The following is a 25631-nucleotide window of genomic DNA, read 5'->3' on the forward strand; positions in this document are numbered from 1 at the left end:
CCTCCCAGTGCGGGCAGTTCATCCCCGGTCAGTGCATCCCCAGACAGTGCTCCCAAAACGCCCCACTGCCGCTGGCTGTACAGCTTGGGATAGCGCCCCAACCCAACCCCAGCAACAAGCAGTGCACCCCGGACAGCGGCCCCAACCCACTCCCCTCCATGGGCAGCGATGCTCCCAGATAGCACACCCAACCAGCCTGAAACACAGGCTGTGAGGTCCACACGGACAGTGTCCACTGCCCACAGTAGGGCGGGCACCGCCAACCCAACCCCGCATGCTGCAGGAACTGCGCCGGGGATGGTGAACCTATGCGGCCACCTTTTCCCCTTCATTGCTGGGCTGTAGTCTCCTTTCTCGCCACCAACCATACGGCCCCAACCCACCACCATCCAAGGGCAGTGCACCCCCAGATAGGGTCCCCAATCCTCTCCCTTCCGTGGGCAGTGCCACCCCAGGTAACACACCCAACCAAACCCTGAATACGGGCAGTGACACCCTGAATAGCACCTACTGCCCAGGGCATGGCGCCCCCAACCTGCCCTCTGTGACACAGGCCATGCAGGCTGGGATGGCGCACTGAAAAAAAACCACCTTAAACTTCATATGGAACCAAAAGAGAGCCTGCATAGCCAAGTCAATTCTAAGCAAAAAAAAAACACAAGCAGGAGGTATCACACTACCGAACTTCAAACTATACTACAAGGCTACAGTAATCAAAACAGCATGGTACTGGTACCAAAACAGAGATATAGACCAATGGAATGGAACAGAGGCATCGGAGGCAACACAACATATCTACAACCATACAATCTTTGATAAACCTGACAAAAACAAGCAATGGGGAAAGGATTCCCTGTTTAATAAATGGTGTTGGGAAAACTGGCTAGCCATGTGCAGAAAGCAGAAACTGGACCCCTTCCTGACACCTTACACTAAAATTAACTCCAGATGGATTAAAGACTTAAACATAAGACCGGGCACCATAAAAACCCTAGAAGAAAATCTAGGCAAAACCATTCAGGACATAGGAGTAGGCAAGGACTTCATGACCAAAACACCAAAAGCATTGGCAACAAAAGCCAAAATAGACAAATGGCACCTAATCAAACTCCACAGCTTCTGCACGGCAAAAGAAAGAGTCACTAGAGTGAATCGGCAACCAACAGAATGGAAAAAAATTTTTGCAGTTTACCCATCTGACAAAGGGCTGATATCCAGAATTTACAAAGAACTAAAACAGATTTACAAGAAAAAAACAAGCCCATTCAAAAATGGGCAAAGGATATGAACAGACACTTTACAAAAGAAGACATACATGAGGCCAACAAACATATGAAAAAATGCTCATCATCAATGGTCATTAGGGAGATGCAAATCAAAACTACATTGAGATACCATCTCACGCCAGTTAGAATGGCGATCATTAAAAAATTTGGAGACAACAGATGCTGGAGAGAATGTAGAGAAATAGGAATACTTTTACACTGCTGGTGGGAGTGTAAATTAGTTCAACCATTGTGGAAGACAGTGTGGTGATTCCTCAAGGACCTAGAAATAGAAATTCCATTTGACCCAGCAATCCCATTACTGGATATATATCCAAAGGACTATAAATCGTTCTACTATAAGGACACATGCACACGAATGTTCATTGCAGCACTGTTTACAATAGCAAAGACCTGGAACCAACCCAAATGCCCATCGATGATAGACTGGACTGGGAAAATGTGGCACATATACACCATGGAATATTATGTAGCAATCAAAAACGATGAGTTCGTGTCCTTTGTAGGGACATGGATGAATCTGGAGAACATCATTCTCAGCAAACTGACACAAGAACAGAAAATGAAATACCACATGTTCTCACTCATAGGCGGGTGATGAACAATGAGAACACATGGACACAGGGAGGGGGGCCCTACACACTGGGATCTATTGGGGGGAATGGGGAGGAACAGCAGAGGGGGGAGCTGGGGAGGGATAGCACGGGGAGAAATGCCAGATATGGGCTAAGGGGAGGAAGGCAGCAAATCACACTGCTAAGTGTGAACCTATGCAACTATCTTGCATGTTCTGCACATGTACCCCAAAACCTAAAATGCAATAAAAAAACCAAACAAACAAACTAAAACAAGAGGTCTATTCCTAAGTCAGTTTTGGACTGTTGTTTGTTAAGACCACTGCTTGGGATAAAGAAAAAAAAGGGAATCTAATGTAAAATAAATAAGTGTTTTAAAAAGAGAAACAAGAATAGATACAAGAAATAGAAACAGCAATATAAGAAAATGAAGACCAACAAGAAAATACTAAGGAGAAGAAAAACCAGACTGGAAGAAAGGAGAACGAACAGGTAAGGGAATCAGGAGGCCTATTATGCCTTTTGTCCCCTCCCTGATTCATTAAATTTGAAAGACTATCCCAATGTAAAAAAAGACAAGCAAAGGGATACACAAATAATCACCCCCCAAACTTTGTTAATAATGACACAATACTACCACTGTCACTTGGCTCAAGTGCCAGCAGGTGGAGTTTATTCTCCAGATTCTGCAGGAGAAGCAGGGAAGACCCCTCCTTGCCCTGGCTGTGACTCTACCACTGCCACACCTGCAGTACAGCACCTGCAGCTTCCCACCCACACCAGGCCAGGCCAGGCCAAGCACTCATACCCACCTTCCTGGCCCCCAGACTCACTGCTGCTGCCACCACTAGCGCCGATGCCAATGCCACTGCTGTTGCCCTCAATGCAGAGGCCCAACCTATGAGTCCCTTTCCACCTGGCAACCGCCAAACCCCTGCCCCTGCCCTGGCGGCAAGCAGCTGTCCTCCTACCTTTCCGGCACTCTGCAGTCCCCATCACTGCCCCCAGCCACAGCGAGGCGAGATGTGTTGCCACAAGCTCCAGCCTCCAGCATGTGGCAGGCGGCTCTTCCTTCTCCTGGCATGGAGGAGTTGGGTTGGCAAAGCCAAAAAGCCTAGAACAGGATGCAGAGAGTCATACCGTTTTAGAGTCCCACCTTGTCATGCTGGCCACTGGGTGGCACAGGCCAGTTTCAGTGAAGGCACTCATACCCACCCTCCAAAGTCCAGCTGCTCCTTTTGTCACAAACTGTCCAGGAACTGGGGCGTGGGATGCGGTAGTGGGGACACCACGATACCTGGACTTTCCCACTCCACAGGAATTGCTGGGCCCACCCTGGGCTGAGCTCAGGAAGCAGGAGCAGCAGAAACTCAGTCCCAGCCAGCTCTCCCCACCAAAGTGCTCGTTCCCATTCCCGACGCCTATACCCACAGAGCCCTGTCACTCCGTGGTGTTTGCTACTGTGTCCTGGGGGTCCCAGGTGGTCCCCACAACACAGAATGAGAGGGCATGGGCCTAGGAACCACCGGGTTCGGGCACCCCACCATGCTCAGGATTCCCAAGGAAACGTTATGTGCCCACCTTGCTAGAGCAGGAAGAGATGGCCCTATAGAGTCCAGAGTCCAGGGAGGGGAGAACTGCTCTTCTCTCAAAGACCACTGCTGTCACTGACACCTCTGCTGCCAGCCAGCCACCGGCGGTGCAGCCCCCGATAGACGTGCCACCGGCAGTGTAGCTCTGGGATAGGGCCAACACGCTGCAGCCCACAGCAGGAAGTGTAACACCCGATGGTGGCTCCACCTGCCCCTGCCTCAGACACTGCAGCACCCGATGGTGCCTGCAATCCACCCTCCCCACCCCACCCCACTCTGTGCAGCACACCCCAGGATAATGCCCCCAATTTACTCCCTTCCATGGGCAGTTCACCACATACAGCAACCCCAACCAGAATCTTATTTCGGTCAGTGACACCCCGATATGCCACCCAAATCGTGGGCAGTGCAACCCCAGATAGCACCCCAATCCCCTCACTACTGGGTGCAGAGCAGGCCCCCATAGCTCCTCCAACCCACTTCCTGCCTCAGGAACTGCAGCCAGGGATAGCGCTCCAAACTTGCTACCCACCTCTGGAAATGTAGCCATGGATAGTCCGCCCAATCCATCCCCCACCATGAGCAGGGTAGCTCCCAATAGCGGACCCAACCTGCCCCTGCCACAGCCAATATGCCTCGGAGAGCACACCCACCTGCTCCCTGCCAGGCAACACAGACCCCTGATAGCACCCAACATGCTCCCTCACCATGAGCAGTCTATCCTGCCCCCAACAGTGCCCCCAGCCAACCCCCACCTCCTCTCCTCATGCAGTCTGGCCTCCAGTAGTGCTCTCAAGGAACACTCCCCACCTCTGCCTCAGTGTAGCCCCTGATAGCACTCCCCGCCACCAGGAGTGTAGCACCCTATAGTGACCATAACCCATCCCCCGCCACTGGGATTCGAGCCCGATAGTGTCCCCAACCCACCCCCCGCTGAAGGCAGCAGCCATGGATAGTGCCCCAACCAGTTCCCAGATGGAGGCAGTGACGCCCTGGTTATCACACTCCCCACCCACCATGGACAATGTAACACCCCACAGCGCCCCCAACCTATTCCTGACAAAGGAATTGCAGCATCCTATAGCTCCCCCAACTTGCCCCACAGTGCGGGCAGTTCATCCCCGGTCAGTGCATCCCCAGACCGTGCTCCCAAAACGCCCCACTGCCGCTGGCTGTACAGCTTGGGATAGCGCCCCAACCCACCCACCCCCATCAACGAGCAGTGCACCCCGGATAGCGGCCCCAACCCACTCCCCTCCATGGGCAGCGATGCTCCCAGATAGCACACCCAACCAGCCCGAAACACAGGCCGTGAGGTCCACACGGACAGTGTCCACTGCCCACAGTAGGGCGGGCACCGCCAACCCAACCCCGCATGCTGCAGGAACTGCGCCGGGGATGGTGAACCTATGCGGCCACCTTTTCTCCTTCCTTGCTGGGCTGTAGTCTCCTTTCTCGCCACCAACCATACTGCCCACACCCACCACCATCAAAGGGCAGTGCACCCCCAGATAGGGTCCCCAATCCTCTCCCCTCCGTGGGCAGTGGCACCCCAGGTAACACACCCAACCAAACCCTGAATACGGGCAGTGACACCCTGAATAGCACCTACTGCCCAGGGCATGGCGCCCCCAACCCGCCCTCCGTGACGCAGGCCGTGCGGGCCGGGATGGAGAACCTATCCCACCATCATTTTACCTTTCTGGCTGCGCTGTAGTCTTCCTCACTGCCACCAACCGCAACAGCGAAGCGAGCCAAGATGCTGCAGGCTCCAGCTTCCAGCGTGGGTGGGTGCTCCGTCTTCACCTCTAAACCCGGCCACAGCCGGTAACCGAGCTGACCCAGAAGAACCTAAAATGGCGAGACTCCCCTTTGGCATGCATCTTATGAGGCATTCTTGTAGTACATGTCCTGATTGGATGAGTGAAAAACTACAAGGTCTACTCTAATTGGTCTTTATTTTCATGCTCTGATTGGTTATCCTGATTTGCTCTCATCCAATCAGAACACGTAGTCTAGGAACGCTTTGTATAAAACCGGTGAGCCGAGGTCGCACCATGGCACTCCAGCCTGGGTAAGGAAGAGCGAAACTCCATCTCAAAAAATTTTAAAAAGTACAAAAATTGGTTGCTCATGGAGGCGTGCGCCTGTAGTCCCAGCTACACTGCAGGGCTGAAGAATTGCTTGTACCCAGGAGGCTGAGGTTGCGGTGAGCCAAGATCGCGCCATTGCACTCCAGCCTGGGAGACAAGAGCGAAACTGCATCTCAAAAAAAAAAAAAAAAAAAAAAAAAAATGAATACAACAGATGACACAGATAAGAGGTCCCAAGGTCAAAGAGAAATCCAGTCCTTAAAATGTGATTGGGAAAGCTGTGTTCCAAGGCAATACTTCCTGGGCAGCTGTTTTGTTTATTTGTTTTACATTTGTTCTCACAAAGGGACATCTCTGTCTTATGCTTTTTATATATGTTTTTTATTTTTTGCATCAGGTCTGAAACGTGTGCCAGTAGTGGTTTCAGTTGAATTTTCTTTTCTTTTCTTTTTTTTTTTTTGAGACGGAGTTTCACTGTTGTTACCCAGGCTGGAGTGCAATGGCACGATCTCGGCTCACCGCAACCTCCGCCTCCTGGGTTCAAGCAATTCTCCTGCCTCAGCCTCCCAAGTAGCTGGGACTACAGACGCGCACCACCATGCCCAGCTAATTTTTGTATTTTTAGTAGAAACGGGGTTTCACCATGTTGACCAGGATGGTCTCGATCTCTTAACCTCGTGATCCACCCACCTTGGCCTCCCAAAGTGAATTTTTTTTTTCCTTTTTTTGAGACAGAGTCTTGCTCTGTCACCAGGCTGGAGTGCAGTGGCATGATCTTGGATCACCTCAACCACTGCCTCCCAGATTCAAGTAATTCTTTTGTCTCAGCCTCCCAAGTAGCTAGGACTACAGGCACAAGCCACCATACACAGCTAATTTTTGTATTTTTAGTATATAGGGGGTTTCACCATGTTGGCCAGGATGATCTCGATTTCTTTTCTTTTCTTTTCTTTTTTTTTTTTTTGAGATGGAGTTTCGCTCTTGTTACCCAGGCTGGAGTGCAATGGCGCATTCTCGGCTCAGTGCAACAACCGCCTCCTGGGTTCAGGCAATTCTCTTGTCTCAGCCTCCCAAGTAGCTGGGATTACAGGCATGTGCCACCATGCCCAGCTAATTTTTTTTTTTTTTTTTTTTATTTAGTAGAGATGGGGGTTTCACCATGTTGGCCAGAATGGTCTCAATCTGTTGACCTCGTGAGCCACCCACCTCGGCCTCCCAAAGTGCTGGGATTACAGGTAAGAGCCACCGCGCCCAGCTATATATTCTTTCAATTCATAGACATAAAACATTTTTAAATTTATTGGGATTTCTCTATTTTTTTCATTTTTTTAAAATATTGTGAATATATTTTATCTCCTTGGTTAATTTTTTTCTCTCAGAAATATGTTATTTAATGTTGTAGTAAATAAGATTATTTTTCATCCTTTATTTTTTCCTCTGTTTTTTAAAAATGTTTTATCGTACTTTAGGTTCTGGGGTACATGTGCATATTATGGAGGATTGTTGCATAGGTACATACATGACAAGGTGGTTTGCTGTCTCCATCCCCTCATCACCTATATCTGGCATTTCTCCCCATGATATCCTTCCCATCCCCCACTGCCCCTTTCCTAGACCCCCCCAACGGACCGCAGTGTGTGATGCTCCCTCCCCATGTCCATGTGTTCAATACCCGCCTATGAGTGAGAACATGCAGTGTCTGATTTTCTGTTCCTGTGTCAGTTTGCTGAGAATGATAGTTTCCAGATTCATCCATGTCCTGACAGAGGACACAAACTCGTCTTTTACGGCTGGATAGTATTCCATGATGTATATGTCCCACATTTTCCTTGTCCGTCTGTCATTGATGGGTATTTGGGTTGGTTCCAGGTCTTTGCTAAACAGTGCCACAGTGAACATACGTGTGTATGTATCTTTATAATAGAATGACTTATAATCCTTTAGGTATATACCCTGTAATGGGATTGCTGGGTCAGATGGAATTTCTATTTCTGAATCCTTGAGGAATTGCCACACTGCCTTCCACAATGGTTGAACTAATTCACACTCCCACTAACAGTGTAGAAGTGTTCTTATTTCTCGACATCCTCTTCAGCATCTGTTGCCTCCAGATTGTTTGATGATCGCCATTCTAACTGGCACAAGATGTTATCTCAGTGTGGTTTTGATTGCATTTCTCCAGTGACCAGTGATGATGAGCATTTTTTCATGTTTGTTGGCCTCATATATATTTTCTTTTGAAAAGTGTCTGTTTGTATCCTTCACCTGCTTTTTAATGGTTTTTCCTCTAAATCTGTTTTAGTTCTTTGTCGATTTTCTATATTAGCCCTTTGTCAGATGGGTAGATTGCAAAACTTTTTTCCCATTCTGTTGGTTACCAGTTCACTCTAATGATTCTTTTGCTGTACAGAAGCTCTGGAGTTTAATTGGGTCCTATTTGACCATTTTGGCTTTTGTTGCCAATGCTTTTGGTGTTTCAGTCATGAAGTCCTGGCCTGTGTCCTGAATGGTTATGCCTAGGTTTTCTTCTAGAGTTTTTAATGATGTTAGGTCTTATGTTTAAGCCTTTAACCATCTCCAGATAATTTTAGTGTAAGGTGTCAGGAAAGGGTCCAGTTTCTGCTTTCTGCACATGGCTAGCCAGTTTTCCTAACACCATTTATTAAACAGGGAATCCTTTCCCCATTGCTTGTTTTTGTCAGGTTTGTCAAAGATCAGATGGTTGTAGATGTGTGGCATTGCCTCTGAGGCTTCTGTTCTGTTCCATTGGTCTGTATTTCTGGTTTGATTTCTGTAGCTTTGTAGTATAGTTTAAAGTCAGGTAGCATGATGCCTCCAGCTTTGTTCTCTTTGCTTAGGATTTTCTTGGCTATTTGGGCTCTCTTTTGGTTCCATATGAAGTTGAAAGGTGTTTTTTCCCACTTCTGTGAAAAAGGTCATTGGTACCTTGATGGGGATAGCATTGAAAAGGGCAGTACAGCCATTTTCACGATACTGATTCTTTCTAACCATGAGTATGGAATGTTTTGCTATCTGTTTGTGTCCTCTTATTTTGTTGAGCAGTGGTTTGTAGTTCTCCTTGAAGAGGTTGTAGCAACTGTGAATGGGAGTTAGCTCTTGATGTGGCTCTCTGTTAGTCTGTTATTGGTGTATAGAAATGCTTGTGATTTCTGCACATTGATTTTTGTATCCTGAGAGTTTGCTGAAGTTGCTCATCAATTTAAGGAGATTTTGGGCTGCGAGGATGGAATCTTCTAAATACACAATCATGTCGTCTGCAAATAGAGACAATCTGACTTCCTCCTCTCATACTTCTATACCCTTTATTTCTTTTTCTTGCCTGATTGCTCTGTCTAGAACTTCCAATACTATATTGAATAGGAGTGGTCTAGTGCCGGATGTCAAAGGGAATGCTTCCAGCTTTGCCCATTCAGTATGATATTGGCTGAGGGTTTTTTGTAAACAGCTTTTATTAGTTTGAGATAGGATACATCGATGCCTAGTTTATTGAGAGTTTGTAGCATAAAGGGCTGTTGAGTTATGTTGAAGGCCTTCTCAGCATCTATTGAGATAATCATGTGGGTTTTGTCTTTGGTTCTGTTTATGTGGTGGATTACATTTATAGACTTGCGTATGTTGAACCAGCCTTGCATCCCTGAGATGAAGCTTACATGATCGTGATGGATAAGCTTTTTGATATGCTGTTACAATTGGTTTGCCAGTATTTCATTGAAGATTTTTGCACCCATGTTCATCATGGATACTGGTCTGAAGTGTTCTTTTTTTGTTGAGTCTCTGCCGGATTTTGGTATCAGAATGATGTTGGTCTCATAAAATGATTTGGGAAGGATTCCTTCTTTTTGTATTGTTTGGAATAGTTTCAGAAGGAGTGGTACCAGCTCCTCTTTGTATGTCTGGTAGAATTCAGCTGTGAACCTGTCTGGACCTGGACCTTTTTTGGTTGGTAGGCTATTAATTCCTGCCTGAACTTCAGCCCTTGTTATTGGTCTATTCAGGGTTGCAACTTCTTCCTGGTTCAGGCTTGGAAGTGTGCAAGTGTCCAGGAATTTAGCCATTTCTTCCAGGTTTACTGATTTATGTGCATAGAGTTGTATGTAGTAATCTCTGATGGTAGTTTGTATTTCTGTGGAGTCGGTGGTGATATCCCTTTATTGTTTTTTATTGTATTGATTTAATTTTTTTTTAATTCATCTGGCTAGCCGTCTATTTTGTTCATCTTTTCAAAAAAAAAAAAAAACAGCTGGATTTATTTATTTTTTGAAGGGTTTTTTGTGTCTCTATCTCCTTCAGTTCTGCTCTGATCTTAGTTATTTCTTGTCTTCTGCTAGCTTTTAAGTGTTTTTGATCTTGCTCCTCTAGTTCTTTCAATTTTGATGATAGGATGTTGATTTTAGATCTTTTCTCACTTCTCATGTGGGCATTTATTGCTATAAATTTCCCTTTAGACACTGCTTTAAATGTGTCCCAGAGATTCTGGTATGTTGTGTCTTCGTTCTTGTTGGTTTTGAAGAACATCTTTATTTCTGCCTTCATTTCATTGTTTCCCCAGTCAACATTCAGGAGCAGGTTGTTCAGTTTTCATAAAGTTGTGCAGTTCTCAGTTTCTTAATCCTGAGTTCTAATTTGATTGCACTGTGGTCCAAGAAACTGTTATAATTTCCGTTCTTTTGCATTTGCTGAGGAGTGATTTACTTCCAATTATGTGGTCAATTTTAGAGTAAGTGTGATGTGGTGCTGCTAAGAATGTATATTCTGTGGATTTGTGGTGGAGAGTTCTGCAGATGTTGAGTTGTATGTAGTAATCTCTGATATTAGGTTCACTTGGTCCAGATCTGAGTTCACTTCCTGGATATTCATGTTAATTTTGTGTCTCGTTGATCTGTCTAATATTGACAGTGGAGTGTTAACATCTCCCACTATTGTTGTGTAGGAGTCTAAGTCTCTTTCTAGATAGTTAAGAACTTGCAGCTAGGCATGGTGGCTCACACCTGTAATCCAAGCACTTTGGAGGCCAAAGCGGGTGGATCACCTGAGGTCGGAAGTTCAAGACCAGCCTGACCAACATGGTGAAACCCCGTCTTTACTAAAAAAAAAAAAACTTGCTTTATGTATCTGGGTGCTCCTGTATTGGCTGCATATATATTTAGGATAGTTAGCTCATCTTGTGGCATTGATCCTTTTACCATTATGTAATTCCGTTCTTTGTCTCTTGATCTTTTTTTTTTTTCCTGTTTCCAGTTTAATGGAGGTGAGGAAAGGGTACACCTCAGACAGAGGGTCACCCTACATACAAGCTTACAGTAGTGTGACTATTATACATATTTACTGTATTCTCCACGACAGACAAAGGAAGAGGGAGGCCCTTCACAACACTAGAACAGAGGAATGTTTGTTTTATATAAGACCTACCAAAAAAACAGGGAAACGAATGATAACACACATAGGCACTAGTCTCAAAGCTGCACGATAAAGAAGCAAAAGGTTTGATGAGAAATTTAGGAAAGTACACATAGGAGCTTGCTGAGGAAAAGGAAATCACAGTTCTACTCTTCAAGGCTACGGAATGCATTCTGCATGTCTTCAAGAAGTTGGGTATAGTCGCTCTTGATCTTTGCCTCTCCGTCTTTCACTGGATCCTTGAATTTCATGGAGGAAAGTTTACAGAGGATGTCTCCCATGTGCTCACGAATAATGGACCATGTGATTTTATTGTCACTCTGAGCAGTGGTTTCGACAGCTCGACGCGCCATATCGTAAAAGGCAATCATGTTGGACAGCATCCCTACTGTCTTGTAGAACGGGCAGAACCTGTCATAAGGAGTATATCCATTTTGTTGTAGGAAATCATCTTTGATAAGTTTTGCTACCTCCAGAGTGATTTTATCTGTTTCTGCTAAAGAAGCCTTTCCCACAAGCTGTGCAATTTCTGCCAGGTCTTCTTCTTCCTGCAGAATTTCCTTAGCTTTGGTCCTCAGAGGAACAAACTCTGTGAAGTGTTTGTCATAGTACTCATCCAAGGCACGCATATACTTGCTGTAGCTGATGAGCCAATTGACAGAGGGGAAATGCTTACGCTGAGCTAGTTTCTTATCTAAGCCCCAAACACCTGAACAATACCAAGAGTAGCAGATGTAACTGGATCAGAAAAATCACCACCAGGTGGAGAAACTGCTCCTACAATGCTGACACTCCCTTCTCTTTCAGGATTTCCAAGACATTTCACCCTGCCTGCTCTTTCATAAAAAGAGGCCAGACGGGCACCAAGATAGGCTGGATATCCGCTATCTGCAGGCATTTCAGCCAAACGACCAGAGATTTCTCTAAGGGCCTCAGCCCATCTAGAGGTAGAGTCAGCCATCATACTGACATGATAGCCCATGTCACGGAAGTACTCTGACAGTGTGATTCCAGTATAAATAGAGGCTTCTCTAGCAGCAACAGGCATATTGGAGGTATTGGCTACCAAAGCTGTCCTCTTCATAATTGACTCTACCTTACCATCAACCTCCATTGTGAGCTCTGGGAAGTCCCGGAGGACTTCGGACATCTCGTTTCCTCTCTCCCCACACCCTACATAGATGATCACATCACTGTTAGAGTACTTGGATAGGGACTGTGATATCACGGTCTTTCCACAGCCAAAGGCTCCGGGGATGGCAGTAGTTCCTCCCTGGACACACGGGAAAAGGACATCAAGGACTCTCTGGCCAGTCAGCAGAGGATGATTGGCTGGCAGCTTCTCAGTGACAGGCCGAACCTGACGTACAGGCCACACCTGCACCATGGTGAACTTCTCCTTTACACCTTCAAATTCCAGCTCCAAGACAACATCGGAGGTATCATAATTCCCAGGTGGAGCAATGTAAGTTACAGTTCCTCTGTTTCGCGGGGGTAACATGATTTTGTGTCTGATAAGCGAGTTCTCATTGACAATTCCGTAAATATCTCCGCCAGTGATATGACTGCCAATCCGTAGGTTTTTGGAAGGTGTAAAGTCCCATTTGATATCTCTGCTAAGAGCAGACACATTTACTCCTCTGGGGATGTAGATGCTTTGGGTCTGACTGCTGATATCCGACAAAGGTCTTTGAATACCATCAAAAATGGCTCCCATAATGCCAGGACCAAGCTCAACAGAGAGGGGTTTACCAGTGCGAAGTACAGGATCTCCAACAGATGTTTCTTCATACACCTGAATAGTAGCCATGTCACCCTCCAATCGAATAATCTCTCCAACCAACTCGCTGTGGCCCACTCTCACCAGCTCATACATGGCTGCACCGGCCATGTCACAGGCTGTAACCACAGGTCCCGAGACCCCATGCACATAACCAAATGTGCTTTCTTTATCTTCATCGAGTATTTTGGGTAGCTTGGAAAAATCCATCACGTTAGTTAACCTGCTGGGGCGCGAGGTGCAGAGACGGTACCGAGCGAGGACCCAGAGGCTCTGTCTCTTGATCTTTGTTCACTTAAAGTTCGTTTTCTCAGAGACTAAGATTGTAACTCCTACTTTTTTTTTTTTGCTCTCCATTTGCTTGGTAAATCTTCCTCCATCACTTTATATTGAGCCTATGTGTGTCCTTGCACGTGAGATGGGTTTTCTGAATACAGCATACCGATGGTTCTTGACTTTTTATCCAATTTGCCAGTCTCTGTCTTTTGATTGGGGCATTTAACCCATTTACATTTAAGGTTAATATTGTTATGTGTGAATTTGATCCTGCCATTTTGATGCTAGCTGGCTGTTTTGCCCATTAGTTGATGCAGTTTCTTCATTGTGTCGATGGACTTTACCATTTGGTATGTTTTTGGAGTGGCTTGTTCCTTTCCATGTTTAGTACTTCTTTCAGTATCTTTTGTAAGGTAGGCCTGGTGGTGACAAAATCTCTCAGCAATTGCTTGTCTGTAAAGGATTTTATTTCTCCTTCTCTTGTGAAACTTAGTTTGGCTGGATATAAAATTCTAGATTGAAGGTGCATTTCTTCAAGGATGTTGAATATTGGCCCCCACTCTCTTCTCGCTTGTGGGGTTTCTGCCAAGATATTAGCTGTGAGTCTGATGGGCATCCCTTTGTAGGTAACCCAACCTTTCTCTCTGGCTGACCTTCACATTTTTTTCTTCATTTCAACCCTGATGAATCTGATGATTATATGCCTTGAGGTTGCTCTTCTTGAGGAATATCTTCATGGTGTTCTCTGTGTTTCCTGGACTTGAATGGTGGCCTGCCTTGCTAAGTTGGGAAGTTCACCTGGATAATATCCTGAAGTTTGTTTTCCAGCTTGGATTCATTCTCCCCGTCACATTCAGGTACACCTGTCAAACATAGATTAGATCTTTTCACATAATCTCATATTTCTTGGAGGCTTTGTTCATTTCTTTTCACTCCTTTTTCTCTAATTTTGCCTTCTCATTTTATTTCATTGAGTTGATCTTCAATCTCTGATATCTTTCTTTTGCTTGGTCTATTTGGCTATTGAAATTTGTGTGTGCTTCACGAAGTTCTCATACTGTGTTTTTCAGCTCCATCAAGTCATTTATATTCTTCTCAAAATTGGTTATTCTAGTTAGCATTTCATATAATCTTTATTATTGTTCTTAGTTTCTTTGCATTGGGTTAGAACATATTCTTTTAGCTCAGAAAAATTTGTTATTAACCACCTTCTGAAGCATGCTTCTGTCATTTCATCAGACTTATTCTCCAACCAGCTTTGTTCTCTTGTTGCTGAGTTGTAATCTCTTGGAAGAGGCAAGGCTTTCTGGTTTTTGGTGTTGTCACCATTTTTGCGCCATTTTTTTCCCATCTCCATGGATTTATCTTCCTGTGGTCTTTGTAGTTGGTGATTTTCAGATGGGGTCTCCGAGTGGATGTCTTTTTTGTTGATGTTGGAGCTATTTCTTTCTGGTTTTTTAGTTTTTCTTCTACCAGTCAGACCTATCTGCTGCAGGACTTCTGGAGATCCACTCCAGACCCTGGTTACCTGGGAATCACCCACAGGGGCTGCAGAACAGTAAGGGTTGCTGCCAGTTTCTTCTTCCATTATCTTAATCTCTGAAGTGTACCCGCCAGATGTGAGCCAGAACTCTTTTTTGATGAGGTGCCTTTTTGAATATATGGAGGTTGGGGAACCACTTGAGGAGACAGTCTGTACCTTATCGGAGCTTAAGTGCTGTGCTGGGAGCTTTGTTTTTCTGTTCAGAGCTGCTAGGCAGGTACATTTAAGTCTGCTACAGTGGAAATCATAACCACCTCTTTTCCTAAGTGCTCTGTCCTGGGAAGGTGGGACTTTATATAAGTTTCTGACGTTCTGTCACCTTTTTTCAGAGATGCCATGCCCAGGCAGGAGGCAGTCTCGTCAGTCTGCCAACAGAGGCATTGCTGAGCTCCCAAGGGCTCTGCCCAGCTGCTGTGTAAACTTCCTTGCGGTTTTGTTTGCAGAGGTACAGTTAGAACTGCTTCGGTAATGGTGGACTGCCTTGGTAGTGGTGGACTGCCTCAGTGATGGCAAACTTCCTTCCCCACTGCAGTGCTTGTCTGTCCCAGGTCCAGCTGTGCTTGCTGTGAAACTCTCAATCCAGAGTGTTTCAGGTTGCTGGTCTTTTTTTTTTTTGGTTTTTTGAAACAAAGCCTCGGACTGTCACCCAGGCTGGAGTGCAATGACGTAATCTCTGCTCACTGCAAACTCCACTTCCTGAGATCTCCTACCTCAGCCTCTCGACTAGCTGAAATTGCAAGGCACCTGCCACCACCATGCCCAGCTAATTTTTGTACATTTAGTAGAGATGGGATTGCACCATGTTGGCCATTATTAGATAGTTTGTTTTAAGTGTATGAAAGCATACATATACTTGTATGTTAATTATATATTTTGCTAATTTTTTTCTTTTTTTTTTTCATTTTACCGAGTCCTGTAATGTGATATTTTGCTAATTTACTGACTGTATTTATTAACTTAGACAGGGTATAATGTACTGTTTGTGATTTTTTCTTTTTTTTTTTTTTTTTTTTTTGACTTTAAGTGATCCACTCACTTCGGCCTCCAAAGTGCTGGGGTTACAGATGTGAGCCACCACCCTTGGCCAGGCCAATTTGTTTATCAACTTTTTACCTAATGATTTTAGTATTAATTGATGATTCTTGATTAGCTATTTAATTACAGGTGAAAAAATGGTTTTGGGTTCTGTTGTTCCTTTTACATTTAGTAGCTAGCCATCATCTATAAAGATGAGATTTCTTTCATCAACTAAGGCTATTTTGTTACCTAGAATTAGTGTTCTACTTAAAGGCAGAAGAAATGCTTAGTTATTTTCTTTTATATAGACATTTTCAGAGTGCAGTAGTCACCTCCAATGGCAGTAAGTACAGTCTTTCTTGTCTTCTCTATTTGGAATAGCATATGTGTTATAAATATTATATATGTTTTTGACTTTGATTTCTTTTTTTTTTTCTTTTTTCTTTTTTTCTCTTTTTTTAAAAAGAAAGAAAGAGAAAGAGAAGAGGAGAGAGAACAGGAGTCTTGCTCTATTGCCCAGGCTGGAATGCAATCTAGAAATAGGTATTAAAAACCTCTTTTATGCTGATGATTGTGCTTAACAGTGGAGACAGGAAGGAATGAGGAAAGAAAATAACAAACAGCCAACCAATATTTCGTTTAAATCTGTGAAATGCTGTGCAAGTGCTGAAGAGTGATTTGCTTCCATTTATGTGGTCACTTTCAAAATAGGTATAATGTGATAGTTAAAAAAAAAAATGTATGTTCTGTGGACCTGGGGTGAAAAATTCTATAAATATTCACTGAGTTTACTTGTTCCAGGGCTGAGTTCAAATCATAAATGTCTCTGTTAATTTTCTATCTTGTTGATTCGTCAAATATTAACAATGTGGTGTCAAAGTCTCCCGCTATTAGTGTGGGATTCCAAGTCTCTTTATAAGTCATTGAGAACTTGTTTTATTTATTTTTTATTTTTTGGGCATCCTGAATTTTTATTTGCTCAATCCAGTCACCTTCTTTTATTTTTTTATTTTTTTTATTTTTTAGAGGGAAAAAGAGAAAAAGAAGGGGAAAAAAAGAAAAAGAGGGAAAAAGGAATATTACTTCATTCCTAAAATGGGTTTCAATAATGGCCGATCAATATTTTGAGTGTTTAAAGTGGTTAATGCATATTTTATGTGTTTAAAATGGAGACCTCTATTGTGTTTATTTGTTCTGGCTCTGAGTTCAAGTCCTGGATATCGTTATCAATTTGTTGTCTCGTTGAATCTAAATCTCATTATGTGTCTTATGTATCTGGGTGTTAAGATCTCTTATTGTTACATTAATCCTTTTACCCTTGCATCCTTGTAGCTTTGAAATCTATTTTATTAAGTGTGAGAATTGCAACTCCTGCTTCTTATTTATTTATTTTTGCTCTCCATTTGGTTGGTACGTTTTTGTTTTTTTTTTCCAACCCTTTATTTTGAGTCTATGTATATCTTTGGATATACCGTTAGATTTTGTCTGTCTCTTTTGATTGGGAGATTTGGTCGATTTAAATTTAGGGTTGCTGCCATTTGATATTAACTGGCTATTTTGTCCTTTCGTTGATAAAAATTCTTCTTTATGTTAATGCTCTTTACTTTTTGGTGTATTTTTAGAAAGGGTCATACTGGTTGTTCCTTTCTGTGTATAATGCTTCTTTTAGAAGTTCTTGTAAAGCAGGCCTGGTGGTAATAAAATCTCTGAGTACTTGCTTGTTCCTAAAAGATTTTATTTTTCCTTCAAATGTAAAGCTTAAATTGGCAGGATATGAAATTCTGGGCTGAAAGTTCTGTTGATTAAGTATATTGAATATTGGCCCCCACTCTCTTCTAGCTTGTAGGGTTTCCGTTGAGAGATCTGCTGTAAGCCTAATAGGCTTACCTTTATGGGTGACTTGATCTTTCTCTCTGGCTGCCCTTAATATTTTCTCCTTCGTTTCGATCTTGGTGAATCTAATGATTATGTGCCTTGGGGTTGATCTTCTTGAGGTATATCTTTGTGGTGTTCTCTGTATTGCCTGGGGTTGAATAGTGTCCTGCTTTGCTAAATTAGGAAAATTTTCCTGGATAATGTCCTGGAGAGTATTTTCCAGCTTGACTTCATTCTCTCCGTCACATTCAGGTACACCAATCAAGCGTATATTAGGTCTTTTCACATAGTCCCATATTGCTTGGAGACTTTGCTCATTCCTTTTTATCCTTTTTTCTCTATTCTTGTCTTGTCGTTTTGTTTCATTAAGGTGGTCTTCTACCTCTGATACCCTTTCTTCTGCTTGATCCATTCGGCTGTTTAAGCTTGTACATATTTCACTAAGTTCTCGTGTTGTATTTTTCAACTCCATAAGTTCATTTGTATTCCTCTCTATATTGTCTATTCTTTTCAACATTTCATCTAACCTTTTTTCCAAGTTCTTAGTTTCTTTACATTGGGTTAGAACAAGTTCCTTTAACTCCCAGAAGTTTCTTATCATCCACCTTTTAAAGCCTACTTCAGATAATGGAACACAGTCCTTTTCCATCAGGGCTTGTTCCGTTACTGATGAGTCCTCTTCCATCAGGGCTTGTTCCATTGCTGATGAGTCCTTTTCCATCAGGGCTTGTTCCGTTGCTGATGGGTTCTGATTTTGAGTATACTCGGCCTTCTTAGGCTGTCTTTTTCCCTTCATTGTAGATGAACCGCCTTTCTAATTAGTTTTCTGAGTCGACGTCCGACTTATTGATTCCCAGTGCTGGGATCCGAGCAACCCACTGTGGCAGCCTAAATAGCAGCAGTAAGACTGATGGTGCTCTTCTGCCCGGGAATCTCTGGTCTGGCTTCCCTCTTGAGTCCGCAACAAGCGGCTCTGACTTCCTGGAGCTCCAAACTCCGGTCAGTAGGGGAAGCAGTCCCGTTGGCTCTGCATGAAGAGCTGCTGCGCCGAGACGCCGGCAAAACCGCTGCGGCGGCCACAAGAGTTGTGCTGGCGACCCGTGGGGCTCCTCCACTGGGAATCGGCTAATCGGTGAGTGACGAAAATTCGACTAATGATGTGGCGTCGTCTTGTTCTCTGAGCTTTCACTGGGAGCTACAATCCTGAGCTGTTAGTGGTTGGCCATCCTGTTTGTGATTTTTTAAATATAAAATTGTATGATCTGTAAACACCAACTTTTTACTTGATTTTTCTCAATTTCTTTTTTCTTTTCTTCTTTTTTCTCTTTAAATGGAGTCTCACTCTGTCACCCAGGCTGGAGTGCAGTGGAGTGATCACAGCTCACTGCAAACCCCCACCTCCCAGGTTCAAGTGATTCTCCTGTCTCAGCCTCGGGAGTAGCTTGGACTGCAGGCATGCACCACCACCCCCAGCTAATTTTTGCATTTTTAGTAGAGGCAGGATTTCAACGTATTGATCAGGCTTGTCTTGAACTCTTGACCTAATGATCTGCCCGCCTGTACCTCCCAAAGTGCTGGGATTTTAGGCAAGAGGCACCACGCCTGACCCTTTTAAAAAAGTTTTAATGGATTTTTATATTTCTTTGACTAATTCTTCTGCCACATACTTTCAGTACTACATTAAAATAAAAGCATTGACAATGGGCACAATATAGTTTGTATTGGTGTCTGAATTTGATGGAGCAAACACCTCTTCAAGGTTTCATAAACTTGTTTTAGAAGGTAAAGATCTTCTTTGGTTGGGCACTTAGGATGCTGAGATGCCCTCTGACTTTGCAGTGGAGAGGGGCCGTAGCTTGGTCACAAGGCTGCTGGGTCTGCACTAGGGTCCACCTTTAGTTGGCTTGTTACAGGGGCTTGGGTAGTTGTAATTCTCATTTTATTTTTGGACAGATCATATATACTTGAGGACTCTGCTTCATTTGGCAGACACTAGGGCACGTTTTGGCAGTGGAGTCTGCATATATATGGCGGGCCTTGTATCAGGATGTGGATGACTGTGGTTTTCACTGAGTACCAGAGAGCATTTCCTCAGGTAACTGTATGGGTTTCTATGTAGGCAGAACTGACCATAAATTGTGGCTCAGGTAACTGAAACTGAGTCATTGAATTGCTTCAGGGGCCACAGTGAAGGCCAAGGTCTGCAGGCAAGCCTACATGACTGTAAATGGGTATCTTCCTCCAAGTCTCTGGAATGGCAGGACCTCTCCCAGACTGTGGCTGGGAGGAGTTTGGGATGGTTACAGAGTAAGTTCAGAATTCTCAGTGGAACCAAGTTGGGTGAACCCTATCCTGGTCTGTAGCCAAGAACAGGGGTCCTGTATTTTCCCCCCTGAATGAGGGCCTGCCTTCTCTTTATTTTTATTTTTATTTTTATTTTGGGAGGAAGGCAGGAAGGGAGGGAAGGAGGATGGTAGGGAGGAAGGAAGGAAGGGAGGAAGCGGGGAGGGAGGGAGGGAGGGAAGGGAAGGAAGGAAATCAAGCAATGAGAGAGACATTGCCGACCTGGATCTAGAGGTTTACACGTTGATTTCTTTTTTTTTTTTTGAGAGAAGGAAAGAAAAAAAAATAAGTAAAGGAGAGGAAGAAAGAGGAAGAGAAAGAGGGAGAGTAAATGGAAATATTGCTTTATTCTGAAAAAAATTGGGTATTAATAATGGCCAATCAATGTTTCATTTAAACTTATAGGTAGGTGTGATGTGGTATTGACAAGAATGTATATTTTGTGTATTTGAAGTGGAGAGCTCTATAAATATTTATTAAGTTTACTTGTTCCAGATCTGAGTTCGAGTCCTTGATATCCTTATTAATTTTCTGTCTCATTGAATCTAAGTCTCTATGTATCTGGGTGTTAGGATCATTAGCTCTTATTGTTGCATTGATCCTTTTACCACTATATCTTTGTTGCTTTAAAATCTATTTTATCCGATACGAGAATTGCAACTCCTACTTTTTATTTATTTATTATTTATTTTTGCTCTCCATTTGGTTGGTAAATCTTTCTCCATCCCTTTGTTTTGAGTCTTTGTGTATCCTTGCATGTGAAACAGGTCTGGATGTAACATGCCGTTGGGTTTTGGCTGTGTCTTTTGATTGGGGGATTTAGTCAATTTAAATTTAGGGTTACTGCCATTTGATGTTGACTGGCTGTTTTATCCATTTGTTGGTATAAATTCTTCTTTATGTTGGTGCTCTTTACTTTTTGGTGTATTTTTAGAAAGGCTAATACTGGTTGTTTCTTTCTGTGTGTAATGCTTCTTTCAGAAGCTCTTGTAAAGCAGGCCTGGTGGTAATAAAATCTCTGAGTTCTTGCTTGTTCATAAAAGATTTTATTTTTCCTTCAGTTGTGAAGCTTAGTTTGGCTGGATATGAAATTCTGGGCTGAAGGTTCTGTTCTTTGAGGATGTTGAATGTTGGCCCCCACTCTCTTCTGGCTTCTAGAGTTTCTGCTGAGAGATCTGCTGTAAGTCTGATAAGCTTCCCTTTGTGGGTAACCTGACCTTTCTCTCTGGCTGCCCTTAGTATTTTCTCCTTCGTTTCAACCCTGGTGAATCTAACGATTATGTGCCTTGGGGTTGCTCTTCTTGAGGAATATCTTTGTGGTGTTCTCTGTATTACCTGGGGTTGAATGTTGACCTGCTTTGCTAGTTTAGGAAAATTTTCCTGAATAATATCCTGAAGGGTAATTTCCAGCTTGGATTCATTCTCTCCATCGCATTCAGGTACACCTATCAAACGTAAATTTGGTCTTTTCACATAGTCCCACATTTCTTGGAGACTTTGCTCATTCCTTTTTATCCTTTTTTCTCTAATCTTTTCTTCACATTTTATTTCATTAAGTTGGACTTTGACCTCTGATATCCCTTCTTCTGCTTGAACAATTCGAGTGTTTAAACCTGTGCATACTTCTCGGAGTTCCTGTATTGTATTCTTCAGTTCCATTAATTCACTCATACTCCTCTCTAAGTTGTCTATTCTCAATAGGATTTCATCAAACCTTTTTTCAAAGTTCCTAGTTTCTTTACGTTGGGCTACAACGTGTTCTTTTAACTCACCGAAGTTTGTTATTATCCATTCCTTGAAGAGTGATTCTGTCATCAGGATGCGCTCGTTCTCCATCAAGCCTTGTTCCATTGTCGATGTGGAACTGTGATCATCTTTAGAGGGAGAGGCGTTCTGACTTTGAGTATTCTCAGCTTTTTTACGCTGGTTTCTTCCCGTCATTGTAAATTTATCCTCCTGTCGTCTTTGAAATTACCAACTTTCAGATTAGGTCTCTTGAGTGAACGTCCAGGTTGTTAGTTCCCAGGGCCAGAGCAGCGGCATTAAAACTGATGGTGCTTTTCTGCCCAGGATTCTCCTGTCGGGCTTCCTTCTTGTGTCCGTAGTAGGCGACTCTGCCTTCCTGGGGCTCCAAACCTCGGTCAGAAGGGGAAGCGGTCCCGTTTACTCTGCTCCGAGAGCTGCCGCGCCGAGGTGCCGGTGGAACCGCTGCGCCGGCCACGAGAGTCTCACTGGCCACCCGTGTGTTTCCTCCACTGGGGGATCTTCTGCTCCGTGAGCGACCAGAATTTGTCTGAAAGTGTGGCGTCCTCTAGTTCTCCACGCCTTCCCTGAGAGCTGCAATCCCGGGATGTTAGTGATTGGCCATCTTGGATCCGTTCCCCGGGCCTGCCTTCTCAATAGAACACTTCTCAATATTAAGCTATAACAGCATTTCACAACTCCCTCCCTGGATCTCAGATCTCTCTTAGAGGCACTTATTTTGGAGAAGACATCTTGCTACATAACCCAGGCTGGTCTCAAAATCCTGGCCTAAAGCAGTTCTCCAGCCTTATTGTCCCATGTAGCTGTCATTACAGGTGTGAGCCATAATGCCTTGTTCTCTCATAAAGGCTTTTTTTTTCAATGATGGCTGACATTTTTTGCTGTAAGGGGATACGAAACAGGGAACTTTTGGCTGGGCGTGGTGGCTCACGCCTGTAATCCCAGCACTTTGGGAGGCTGAGATAGGTAGATCACAGGGTCAGGAGTTTGAAACCAGCCTGACCAAGATAGTGAAGCCCCATCTCCACTAAAAATACAAAACTTAGCCGGGTGTGCTGGTGCATGCCTGTAATCCCAGCTATCCGCGAGGCTGAGAAAGGAGACTCACTTGAACTTGGAAGGCGAAGGTTGTAGTGAGCTGAGATTGCACCACTGCACTCCAGCCTGGGTGACAGAGTGAGACTCCATCTCACACAAACAAAAACCCTACACTGAAAAAACACACTAACATGAAACTGCAAGACAGTAATAGAAATTTTGGCTGGGTGTGGTGGCTCATGTCTTTAATCCTGGCACTTTCGGAGGCTGAGGCAGACAGATCACCTGAGGTCAGGAGTTTGAGACCAGCCTGGCCAACTTGATGAAACCCCATCTTTACTAAAAAAAAAAAAAAAAAAAAAAAGAGAGAGAGAGAGACAAAAAGCCGGGTGTGGTGGCAGGCACCTGTAATCCTAGCTACTCAGGAAGCTGAGGCAGGAGAATTGCTTGAACCTGGGAGGTAGAGGTTGAGTAAGCCGAGATTGTGCCACTGCACTCCAGCCTGAGCAACAAGAGTGAAACTCTGTCTTAAAATAAAAAAGGGAGAGAAATCTTTACTCATAAACTCTGGTATGCAACATTGATGTATCATTTATAAAAGTTTGTCAGGCTGGTGCAGTGGCTCAGACCTGTAATCTCAACACTTTGGAAAGCTAAGGAGTGTGGATCCCCTGATGTCAGGAGTTCAAGACCAGCCTGGCCAATGTGGTGAAAGCTTGTCTCTACTAAAAATACAAAAAGTAGCTGGGTGTGGTAGCACAGGCCTGTAATTACAGCTACTTGGGAGGCTGAGGCATGAGAATTGCTTCAAACTGGGAGGTGGAGGTTGCAGTAAGCCATGATCACACCACTGCACTACAGCCTGGGTGACAGAGCATGACTGTGGCAGAAAAAAAAAAAATTGTCGATCAGCAGAGGTCAGGAGTTGAAAACTATCCTGATCAACATGGAGAAACCCTGTCTCTACAAAATTTGCCAGGCATGATGATGCATACCTGTAACCCCAGCTACCCTGGAGGCTGAGGCAGGAGAATTGCTTGAACCCAGGAGGTGGAGGTTGCAGTGAGCCGAGATTGCACCATTTTTTTTTTTTTGAGATGGACTCTTGCTCTGTCACCCAGGCTGAAGTGCAGTGGCATGATCTCCGCTCACTGCAACATCTGCCTCCCAGGATCAAGCTGTTCTCCTGCCTCAGCCTCCCAAAGTGCTAGGATTACCAGTGTGAGCCATCATGTCTGGCTAATGTAGGTTTCTTAACATCGGTTAATTGTGGCTTTTGGTTTTACTTATGTATTATAGTTTTAGAAAATTTGCAATTCCGTTTGTACACTTTACGTCAATTTAAGGTTTAATTAAGAGGGAAATTTTCCATGTCTGTCATAATCAGATTACATATTTATGTGTGTTTATCAGTAAATATGATCCCAATTTTAATTATGGCCTATCTTGGGCCGGGCGCGGTGGCTCAAGCCTGTAATCCCAGCACTTTGGGAGGCCGAGGCGGGTGGATCACGAGGTCAAGAGATCGAGACCATCTTGGTCAACATGGTGAAACCCCATCTCTACTAAAAATACAAAAAATTAGCTGGGCATGGTGGCGCATGCCTATAATCCCAGCTACTCAGGAGGCTGAGGCAGGAGAATTGCCTGAACCCAGGAGGCGGAGGTTGCGGTGAGCCGAGAACACGCCATTGCACTCCAGCCTGGGTAACAAGAGCGAAACTCCGTCTCAAAAAAACAAAAAAACAAAAACAAAAACAAAAAAATTATGGCCTATCTTATATTTTTTCTTAGCTGATTTTTGATGGTAGTTTTATCTTGTCTAAGTAAGTAGTCAAGGGGATAGTCTCATTTTTACCATGTGTTTAATGATGAATATATATTTCCTTTTGTGAGAGAAATACTTTTGTGATTTGAAGGTCATTTTCAAAAAGATTTATAATTCTGGATATTTTTCAGTTTTTCTTTAAAAAATTGTTTTACAAACACCTAATATAAATTTTTCCATCTTAAATTGATCAAAGGGTGCACTTCAGGGCTTGGCGTGGTTGTGGCCGTCATGTCTAATCCCAGGATGCTTTGGGAGGCCAAGACAGGAAGATCCCTGGAGGCCAAAGGTTGAGACCAGCCTGAGCAACATATGGAGACCCCTGCCTATAAAAACGATGAATAGCCAGGCATGGTGGTGTGCACCTGTGGTCCCAGCTACTTGGGAGATTGAGGAGGGTCAGAATTGTGCCACTACGTTCCAGCTTGGGTGACAGAGTGAGACCCTGTCTCAAAAAAAAAAAAAATACAAAAAATTAGCTGGGCATGGTGGTGCGTGCCTGTAGTCCCAGCTACTCAGGAGGCTGAGGCAGGAGAATTGCCTGAACCCGGGAGGCGGAGGTTGCAGTGAGCCGAGATCGCGCCATTGCACTCCAGCCTGGGTAACAAGAGCGAAACTCTGTCTCAAAAAAAAAAAAAGTGACAAGATATTTTTAAGGTGGAAGAATATTACATTGTATGTATATGTCACATGTTTTGATATGTTTATAAATCAAAAGACATCTGGGTTCCTTCAGTCTTTTGGCTTTTATGAATACTGGTACAATAAACATGGACTTTCTTTTCTTTTCTCTTTCCTTCCTTTCTTGTTTCTCTTTCTCTTTCTCTCCCTCTCTCTTTCCTTCCTTCCTTCTTTCTTTCGCTCTCTTTCTTTCTTTCTTGTATATGGAGTCTCCCTGTCACCCAGGCTGGAGTGCAATTGTGCAGTCTCTGCTCACTGAAGCTTTGCCTCTTGGGCTCAAGTGATTCTCCTGCCTCAGCCTCCCAAGTAGCTTAAATTATAGGTACACCAGGCCCAGCTAATTTTTTTGTATTTTTAGTAGAGAAGGGGTTTCACTATGTTGGCCAGAATGGTCTGGAACTCCTGACCTCTGGCGATCCACCTGCCTCTGCCGTCCAAACTGTTGGGATTACCGGCATAAGTCTCTGTGCCCAGCCTTGGATTTTCTTTTTCTTTTTTGAGACGGAGTTTCGCTCTTGTTAC

General features: G+C 44.0%; 1 pseudogene; it reads right to left on the reverse strand.

The window, feature by feature from the left end:
- Nucleotides 1-10782: 10782 nt before the first annotated feature.
- LOC144580814 (V-type proton ATPase catalytic subunit A pseudogene) lies at nt 10783-13019 on the reverse strand (annotated as a pseudogene).
- Nucleotides 13020-25631: the final 12612 nt, after the last annotated feature.

Source organism: Callithrix jacchus, chromosome 22, assembly GCF_049354715.1.
Source record: "Callithrix jacchus isolate 240 chromosome 22, calJac240_pri, whole genome shotgun sequence".
In the NCBI taxonomy this organism is placed as follows: Eukaryota; Metazoa; Chordata; class Mammalia; order Primates; family Cebidae; genus Callithrix; species Callithrix jacchus.